This window comes from Thamnophis sirtalis, unplaced genomic scaffold, assembly GCF_051295495.1.
Source record: "Thamnophis sirtalis isolate CommonGarterSnake01/CBP01778 unplaced genomic scaffold, rThaSir2_p1.2 scaffold_2, whole genome shotgun sequence".
In the NCBI taxonomy this organism is placed as follows: domain Eukaryota; kingdom Metazoa; phylum Chordata; class Lepidosauria; order Squamata; family Natricidae; genus Thamnophis; species Thamnophis sirtalis.
This window is the reverse complement of record NW_028261382.1, coordinates 111,843,083-111,852,792: the sequence shown is the minus strand read 5'-3', so window position 1 is coordinate 111,852,792 and position 9,710 is coordinate 111,843,083.

Sequence of the window (9,710 nt, the reverse complement as noted above, 5' to 3'; positions counted from 1 at the left end):
TTTAGGGGAGGGGCGCTGTGGCCGAGCCGGTTGCTCTCCAACTGGGGCGGGAACGGCCAACTTTTCTTTATGTTAGGCTCCTGGGCCTCCACCTCGCCTCTTTTTTTTTTGGGGGGGGGGGAGAGAACCAGATCGCTTCTCACCAGGCTTTTATAAGGAGTGATCGGGCGATCTCTTCTGGCTGCGGATCGGGTCCCACTCCCCCCGTTCTTTTTCTCCCTCCCTCGCTTCCTCCCTCCTTCTTTCCACAATTACCTTCCTCCCTTCCTACCTACTTACCTTCCGTCCTCCCTCCCTTACCATCATCTCCCTCCCTCCCTGCCTCCTTCCTTCCTTTCCTCCTTTCCCCATCCTTTTCTTCCTACCTCTCTTCCGTCCTCCCTCCCCTCCCATTATCTTCCTCCCTCTCCTTCCTTCCCTCCTTCCTCCATCCCTTTCCTTCCTTCTTACCTTTCGTCCTCCCCCCTTCCCATTATCTTCCTCCCTCTCCTTCCTTCCCTCCTTCCTCCATCCCTTTCCTTCCTTCTTACCTTTCGTCCTCCCCCCTTCCCATTATCTTCCTCCCTCTCTCCCTCTTCCATCATTTTCCTTCTTTCCTACTTTCTATCCTCTCTCCCTTCCCACCATCTCTTTCCCTCCCTCCATCCCTCTCCTTCCTTCCTTTCTTCCATCCATCAGTTGGAAATCGTAACTGTATTATGTTGCTGTTGGGGGGGAAATCTAGCCAGTTGTGTGCCGTGGGCGGCAGGGGAGTTCTGCCGATTGCAAGTGGGGAGATCGGAGGAAGAGGTTTGCTTCCTTCCCGTGCTGATTGCCAAGCCTAGTTTCGGCGGCGGAGTTGGGCGGTTAGGGCTGGTGGCTGGTCTGCAGAAAGCAATTCTGCTCTCTTAGCTTGTAGAAACTACTGCTAAGGTGGGGAGAAACAGATCCTCTCCCTATTTGGGCTGAATCTATAGGGAAAAAAACGACTAATCTGGCTCTAGTGGTTAAGGCACCAGGAGAGAGACCAGGAGATAGTGAGTTTTACTCATCTCCCCCCCCCAACCCCCCAGTTAGGCATTAAAACTGGCTGGGTGACTTTGGACCAATCACCAGGAGGCTGTGAGTTCTAGTCCCGCCTTAAGCATGGAAATGAACTGGGTGACTTTGAGCCAATCACCAGGAGGCTGTGAGTTCTAGTCCCCACCCCAGGCATGAGAATTGTCTGGGTGACTGGTCCAATCACCAGGACACTGTGAGTTCTAGTCCCGCCTTAATCATGAAAATGAACTGGGTGAGTTTGGGCCAATGACCAGGAGGCTTTGAGTTCTAGTTTCCCCACCCCTCCCCAGGCATGAAAATTGTTTTGGTGAGTTTGGGTTAATCACCAGGAGACTGTGAGTTGTAGTCCCACTTAGGCAATGGACTGGGTGAGTTTGGGCCCATCACCAGGCGTCTGTGAGTTCTAGTCTCGCCTTAAGCATGAAAACGGGCTGAGTGACTTTGAGCCAGTCATTCTCTGTTGGCCCAACTCACCTCACAGGGTTGTTGTGCGGAAATAGGAGAAGGAAAGGCGTATTGGATAGGTTCACCACCTTGAGTTGTTTATACAAAATAACATAGGTGTATTATACATAAACAAACCTGGGAATAAGGCAATCTTTGGTGCTGGAGAAACTCTTGAGAGTCTAATCAGTCAATCCTAGATGGAATCAACCCTGATTCTTCTTTGGAATGACTGATACTGAAGCTGAAGCTCAAATATTTTGGCCACCAAATGAGAAGAGAGGACTCCTTGGAAAAGAGACTGATGTTGGGAAAGATGGAAGACAAAAGGAGAAGGGGACGGCAGAGGAGGAGATGGTTAGATGGTGTCATTGACAAACAAACTCCAGGAGACAGTGTGTGGTGTGTTATGGTCCATGGCGTCACGAAGAGTCACACATGGCTTAGCAACTGAACCTCAGCAAGAAGGCCACTTTGTCTCCTCGATTGACTTACTAAGTGGTTTGGGATTCATTTTTAAAAAAATATTAGACTCACCTCAAATACCATTGATTGGTTTGCTGGTTGCTCTTTTCATCATCATCTTTTAATGACCCCATAATCCCTTGCGGGGTGGAGTCTGGGCAACTGACTGGAGCCGAGTGTTTGCTGGCCGGATGCTCTTCCTATTGCCAATGCGGAGTTTTATTCAGCAGATATAATCTTAGCATAGAATAAAATAAAATGGAATGGAATAGACTGGGCAGGGATAGACTAGGATAGGATAGGATAGACTAGGTTAGGATGGGATGGGATAGACTAGGATAGAATGGAATGGGCTGGGATAGACTAGGATAGGATAGACTAGGATAGGATAGGATGGGATGGGATAGACTAGGATAGAATAGAACAGAATACAATAGAATAGAATAACAGAGTTGGAAGGGACCTTGGAGGTCTTCTAGTCCGTCCCCTGCCTAGGCAGGAAACCCTACACCACTTCAGACAAATGGCTATCCAACATCTTCTTAAAAAGCTTCCAGTGTTGGAGCATTTACAACTTCTGGAGCCAAGTTGTTCCACTGATTAATTGTTCTCACTGTCAGGAAATTTCTCCTTAGTTCTAGATTGCTTCTCTTTGATTAGTTTCCACCCATTGCTTCTTATCCTGCCCTCAGGTGCCCAGAGTTGTGCCCAAAGAGAGAAATATCTCCCTCTACCTAGGATCGAACTCACCAACCTCCTGATTGGGAGGCGAGAGCTCCCCCTCTTGGCCACCTCACCACTCTGCTGGTTGCTCTTTTAAGTTTTTTTTTTAAAAAAAAACAGAGACGCCAGTGCTGTAGGCTCATATAGGGGCAGCCGCTGCCATCTGTTTTAGAAGATTCACTTTGCGATTCTCAATGTGTAGAATAGGGAAACGTGGCTGGTGTGGAAAAGAAAGGAAGGGGATGTTTACACACTCCGGGGAATCCTTAGGCATCCGCAGATTTGTTTGGTTCTTAAAGATGTAAGAGGTTGCTGTCTAGGAGATTTTTTTTAAAAAAAAAAAAGGAAAAGAAGGTGGGAAAAACTATGTCAGTCTTTGAACTCGACTCCGTATCATTCAAACCACGTTTTTGGAGACTCCCAGAATTGGACTGGTGTTAAAAAAACTGAGGATCCCCCCCACCCACCGGTGCTTGTGGTATCTCCCTTCCCTGCCCGGATTCTGTCCCTTTAGATTTTCTTTAAAAAGAGCTTTTAAAAATAATACTTTTCCAAAAAAAGGAATTAGGAGGCTTGTCATGCTGCAAATCCAGACATCTTTGTTTCTCCCAAGGGCATTCTTAGGAAATAAAAATGTGTGCCATTTGTCATTTCTTTATTTGTGTGTGTGTCAGCTTGATAACGTGCCTTTTGCGCAGGAGATCATGGAGCTATACATAGCACTGAGTCCTCAGGTGTCAACCCCCAGAGCAGCAACCTTGGGATGAGTGGTGGGGTGCTGGCGGCATTACGGTTCGGCGCATAAAAATGGCTTCACCTAAATTTTCACAAATTTGCAAATTAACAGTTGCATCTAAAAAGGTCTGCGCACAACGCACAACGTTAGAAAAGGGGGAAAACACATTTTTTTGCAATGAAGATTGTTCTGTGCATGCACAGAACTGGAAATCAAGATGGCGGCGATGAGGATAGAACCAGTTCAGGCTGAATCACTACCTACTTGGCCGAACTGGTCTGAACCAGTAGGAACCCACCTCTGCTTGTGATGGATATTGAGGAGAGAGAGAGGGAGGGAGGGAGGGAGGGAGGGAAGGAGGGAGGGAAAGTCCAATTGTCTCCTGACAAAACAGCTTTGAGACAACTCACTAACCAGAGTCCCAAGGGAGTGGGCGGCATACAAATCTTATTAAACTAAACTAAACTAAACTAAACTAAACTAAACTAAACTAAACTAAACATTTTGCATAGCCACAGATATCCTGGTCCCAACCCTGGCCATAAATTCAGAACTACATGCAGTAAGAACATGGGTGTGATATCCCCTCAAATGTGTTCAAGACTTTCAAGTCTTTGCAAGATAAGATAACCTTTATTGTCTTTTTTTTTTTTTTTACTGTGGGCACACCGATACACTTTAAAAGTGAAATTGTGTCGCCTGCTCTCTCAAAAGCGTACATATGCATTACACCCACATCTAGAGATGCTATATACAGACATAGGTATAAATCTATACCAGTGGTGGGTTTTGAAATTTTTTAGAACCTCTTCTGTAGGTATGGCCTGCCTTGTGGGAGTGGCTTGCTGGCCATGTGACTGGGTGGGAGTGGCTTCCTGGCCATGTGACTGGGTAGGCGTAGCCAACTTGTAAAATGTGGTGAAACTCATTTAGCAACGCTCTTGCTTAGCAACCAAAATGTTGGCTCAGAAACTCTAGCATTTGAAGCACGCAAGTCTTAAAGCTGTCAAGTTGCAAGACCCTTGCACCCCTAACCCTTTGGGAAAAAAAAACCCCAGGGGAGTTCAAACTTGACAGCTTTAAGACTTGTGGACTTCAACTCCCAGAATTCCTCCTCTGGCTCTTCATCTTGATGATGTGCGGACAGGCGGGGGGAGGGAGCTGGAACTGCTTCTAAACGAGACAGTAGATTTGTGGAACTTCTTCTACAGAAGAGGTTAGAACTGGCAGGAACCCACCACTGATCTACACCCATACATATAAATGAGTCACGATGGTGCAGTGGTTAGAATGCAGTACTGCTGGCTACCTCTGCAGACTGACTCAGGCATCCATCCTTCTGAGGTTGGTAAAATGAGGACCCAGATTGTTGGGGGCAATAGGCTGACATTTGTGAATCGTCCAGAGATTTCTCTACAGCACTATGAAGCGGTACGAAATTCAGCCCCCCCCCCATTTGGCAATGGCCCATTAACGCCTGGGTCAGTCTATTCTACATAACAAAGATCTACCTCCTTCAGGCAGAGCCATAATAGGAATCCCAAAGCCCTTTCATTACATCATCACCCAGAAAGGCTCAACCAAGCCTGGGACTCAAAACACAACATACAAAGTTGCCCCTGCATGGCCCCATGGGAGTCTGACAACCAATCAGAACACAAGCTCAAATTCAAAAGCCCAGAGAGGGCATAAAACCCAGGAACTCTCATCATCTCCTCCCTTTTTGCCCAGGACCTCAAACCATCCTGTCCATCATCAATAAGCCTTCTTTCCAAGCAACTTCCATGAATCCAGGGTCTTTTCCCCCACTTGGAACTGAACCCAGATGGACATTGCTTCCAACAGATCCATGAAGTTTCTGGGGAGACCCTCAACCAGGTTACGATTGTTCCAAAAGTGCTTTAAAAAAAATGCAACTGGACTTTGTTTTCCTGGAAGATGTTTTGTTTTCCTTGAAGAAGTTTCTTGGATGAGAAGCAAAGCATCTTCCAGGAAAACAAAGAAAACCCAGTTGCCTTTAAAATAAAATAATAATAAAAAAAAACACCTTTGGGGTGAGGCCTCCCGCTTGAACAGGGGGTTGGTTAGAAGACCTCCAAGATCCCTTCCAACAATAATAATTGTTCTATCTTTGGTCTATCACTGCAGGCTTTCAAGAAGAGATTGGACTGCCGTTTGTCAGAAATGGTGTAGAGCAAGGTGGGCTGCTACAGGTTTGCCTGGATTGGCCCAACCTGTAGCTAACGTTATGGCCGGTTCGGAGAACCTCCAAATCCCACCTCTGGCTGGCCCCACCCCGCCATTTCCAGGAGTCTCCATGCGGCCTGTTTTGGACATGAGGTAAGTACAGGACCCTCACGGAAGCTCGGGGAGGGGGGAAAACGGGCCACCCGGAGTTCCAGAAGGCCAGAAATCGGCCCATTTCTGGCCTTCTGGAACTTTCAAGAGGCCCATTCTGGCCTCTTGAGGGCCTCCAGCACCTAGAAGAAACAGCTTTTGCCCTCCCAGAGGCTCGAGGAAAGCCTCCGGAGCCTGGTGAAGGTGAAAACGCCCCTCTCACCCGCTGTAGTGGAAGAGGCCGAGTAGGCCCCGTCTACCATGGTCATGCCCACCCATCAACCGGGCAGAGAACCCATTGTGGATATTTTTGAAGCCCACTCCTGTGTGTAAGGTTCCCTGATTAGGTAGGGGTTGGACTAGATCAGTGGTTCCCAAACTTGGCAACTTTAAGACTTGTGGACTTCAACTCCCAGAATTCTCCAGCCAGCAGAGCTGGCTGGAGAATTCTGGGAGTTGAAGTCCACAAGTCTTAAAGTTGCCAAGCTTGGGAACCACTGGACTAGATGACCTACTAGGTCCCTTCCAACTCTGTTAATCTGTTAAATCTGTCACTTCCACGCCAATGTTCACAGCTCCTTCCCAAACAGAACACAAAAAAGCTTCACAAATTGCACATAGTCTGTGTGTTACTCATAATTGCAAAACTGGGCCTGGAAAAGGCTGCATTCTGTTCAGAGTTACACTCAGCATAAATTCCAGGATCTGTTGGCATAGAAATGCAACTTCTGAAGTAAGCTTGGTAATTTTCCGGCACGCTCACATTCCTGTGCAGGGGTGAGATGTACAGCTGCGATAAAAAAAACCCATTTGATCTGAACTTCCTGCACATGTAATTCCTAGTGAAGGACAGACATCAAGTGTTTCTCTAAGAGCCTTTGATGCATTCTTCAGTGGATTTTTGTGCCAGATCACCAGGGATCTGACGTTTGCATCCTCCTCAATGGCAAGTTAGTTCCAAGGTGGTTGTATGGTGAGGACAAGTCCTCCACAAATGGGAAACCAGGTCATCTCAGCGCCAAGGAGAGCGAGTGGTTGAATAATAAAAAAAAAGCAGGGTGGGAAGGGACCTTGGAGGTCTTCTAGTCCAACCCCCTGCTGAAGAAGGAGATCTATTTCAGACAAATGGTTGTCCAATCTCTTTTTAAAAACCTCCAGTGATGAAGCACCTTAATGAAATGAGAGTGAAATAGCCCTATTTCCAGGTTTGTAGAATTTGTTGAATTATAACATTTGTGATTGCTAAACCCGAAAAAAATCCTAATGAAGGTAGCAGACCCAATCTTTAATGTGACTTGATTATGCAGGTTAGGTGAATATGGCCAGCAGTGTCTGTCTGTTTGTCTGTCTGTCTGTCTGTCTGTCCGTCCGTCAGTCCGTCCTTCCTTCCTTCCAAGGTGGCGCAGTGGTTAAAAGCAGCACTGCAGGCTACTGCTAGATCAGCAGGTCAGCGGTTCAAATCTCACCGGCTCAGGGTTGACTCAGCCTTCCATCCTTCCGAGGTGGGTAAAATGAGGACCCAGATTGTTGGGGGCAATAGGCTGACTCTCTGTAAACCGCTTAGAGAGGCCTGAAAGGCCTATGAAGCGGTATATAAGTCTACTGCTATTGCTATTGCTATATTGCTTCCTTCCTTCCTTCTTTTCTTCCTTCCTCTCTTTCCTTTTTTCTTTCTTTCCTCCTTCCTTCCTCCCTCCCCTCCCTCCTTTCTTTCTCTCTTTTTCTTTCATTCATTCTTTCTCTTCCTCCCTCCCTCCCTCCCTTCCTCTTTCTTTCTTTCTTTCTTTCTTTCTTTCTTTCTTTCTTTCTTTCTTTCTTTCTTTCTTTCTGTCTGTCTTTCTTTCTTTCCTTCCTTCCTTCCTTCCTCTCTTTCCTTTTTTCTTTTCTCCTTCCTCTCTCCCCTCCCTCCTTTCTTTCTCTCTTTTTCTTTCTTTCATTCATTCTTTCTCTTCCTCCCTTCCTCCCTCCCTTCCTCCTTTCTTTCTTTCTTTCTTTCCCTTTCTCCCTCCCTCCCTCTCTTTCTTTCTTTCCTTCCTTCCTCTCCTTTTTTTCTTTCCTCCTTCCTCTCTCCCCTCCCTCCTTTCTTTCTCTCTTTTTCTTTCTTTCATTCATCCTTTCTCTTCCTCCCTTCCTCCCTCCCTTCCTCCTTTCTTTCTTCCTTTCTTTCTTTCTTTCTTTCTCTTTCTCCCTCCCTCCCTCTTTCTTTCTTTCTTTCTTTCTTTCTTTCTTTCTTTCTTTCTCTCTTTCTCTCTTTCTCTCTTTCTTTCTTATTGGTTTGTCACCCATCCTGCCACAAGATGACTCTGGGCAGCTTGCAACATTAAATGACTAAAACCGTAAAAAAGTAAATATTTCTAATAACAATAAAACGGACAAATTATAATTAAAGGTGGGAAGAGAGATGGAGCAGGGGGAGGTGTGATTTTTCTGTTCTTCCATCAATCACCTCCAGTGTGGGGCTCTCTTCTTGGTGCCCCAAGCCAGCCGGCAGAGCCAATCTTTAGCTCTTTACAGAAGTTCAAGAGGGTGGGAGCGGATCTTACACTGGGCTGCAAGACATTCCGAAGGGCAGGATCCATGGCAGAGAAGATTCTTCTCCTAGATCCCACCAGCCAGAATTCATTGACCAACGGGAGTCCGCAGCGTAACTTCTCCATTAGGTACTTATCCATCCTTCTTTCTACCCATTGACCAGCAAATCTGGCTTGAATTCATCTTGCAAGTAGGTCTGGGGGAAAAATGATATCCTTTTTTAGCTTTGTACTGCTGAAGTATAATTCCCAAGAGCGCCTGCCTGTAAGAGAAAGGGTGCTAGGCCTTGTAGTTAAGGGTTGCAACGTCCTACTTCATGGAAACTTCTGGCCGGATTTGTGCCTACCTATACTCTTGCTTGCGAAGAGCCAAGGTGGCGCAGTGGTTAAATGCAGCACTGCAGGCTACTGCTAGATCAGCAGGTCAGCGGTTCAAATCTCACCGGCTCAGGGTTGACTCAGCCTTCCATCCTTCCGAGGTGGGTAAAATGAGGACCCAGATTGTTGGGGGCAATATGCTGACTCTCTGTAAACCGCTTAGAGAGGCCTGAAAGGCCTATGAAGCGGTATATAAGTCTACTGCTATTGCTATATTGCTGCTATTGCTTGTTCTGCTTTCACAAAAAATGTGGTTAGTCCTTGACATATGACCGGCTGCTTAGCAACCCTTTGAAGTTCCAATGGACCTTCCTTGGGGGGTACTTAACACCCAGATTCATAGTTCCATTGGTCAGTCACAAACAGACTCACACACACACAGATGCACACACAGACACACACACACACCATCTTGTCTCTGGTGCTTGGCAACCAGGTTGCCTTTACAACTATGTGCAAGTGTCCTACGGTCAAGAGCTGAGGTGGCGCAGTGGTTAAAATGCAGCAATGCAGTTCAGCAGTTTGGCTGTTCAAATCCCACCAGGCTCAAGGTTGACTCAGCCTTCCATCCTTCTGAGGTGGGTAAAATGAGGACCCAGATTGTTGTTGGGGGCAATATGCTGACTCTGTAAACCGCTTAGAGAGGGCTGAAAGCCCTATGAAGCGGTATATAAGCCTAACTATTGCTATTGCTATGTGATCATGATTTATGATGGTTTTGCCAAAACTGGCAGTTTTTACTCCTGGTTTTCAGCAAAACTGGCCCATAGTGAACCACGGGGTTCATTTAACGACCGCGGCATTTGCTTAAACAGCTGGCCGCTGCTTTGTGATCTTGACATATGAATAACAACCGCCACAAAGAAGGTCGTAAAATCAAATCGGTCATATGACCTGCTCTTACAACTGTCATGAGTTACAACTGTGATGGGCAGGTTCCCTTACGGTCATAACTCGAGGTCTTACCTGTATTCATTTTAATTTGAATTCCAAAGTTCTTTGCCTTTGGCAATGTTCTGACTTAGGCTTCCCGAGAAAGTATAAATCACAATCTT